Here is a 425-nt window from a genome sequence, read left to right as displayed (position 1 = left end):
TCTCTCTCTCTCTCTCTCTCTCTCTCTCTCTCTCTGTGTGTGTGTGTGTGTGTGTGTGTGTGTGTGTGTGTATACATGTGTATGCTGTCTGGCTGTGGGCTCTTTATCTCTTCCTATTTGCTGCAAGAGGAATCTTTTCGTTGATGGCTGAATAAAGCACTAATCTATGAGTATAGCAGAATATCATTGGGAGTCATTTTAACACTACATTTTCATGAGTCTGATAGTATTTTGTTTTATCCTAGCCCTATCATTGGGCTATCTAGTTTCTGGCTCTTGGTGATACAAACAGTGTAAGGCATAGGTTCCATCTCAGGGAGTAGGCCTTAAGTTGAAGGACATTGCAATTGTTAACATCTATGTCCCCAAAACAAGTATACCCTGAGTTTGTAAAAGAAACACAACTACAGATTAAATCATATATT

Source organism: Grammomys surdaster, unplaced genomic scaffold (assembly GCF_004785775.1).
Source record: "Grammomys surdaster isolate TR1022 unplaced genomic scaffold, NIH_TR_1.0 216, whole genome shotgun sequence".
Taxonomy (NCBI): domain Eukaryota; kingdom Metazoa; phylum Chordata; class Mammalia; order Rodentia; family Muridae; genus Grammomys; species Grammomys surdaster.
Note: the sequence above shows the minus strand (reverse complement) of the source record.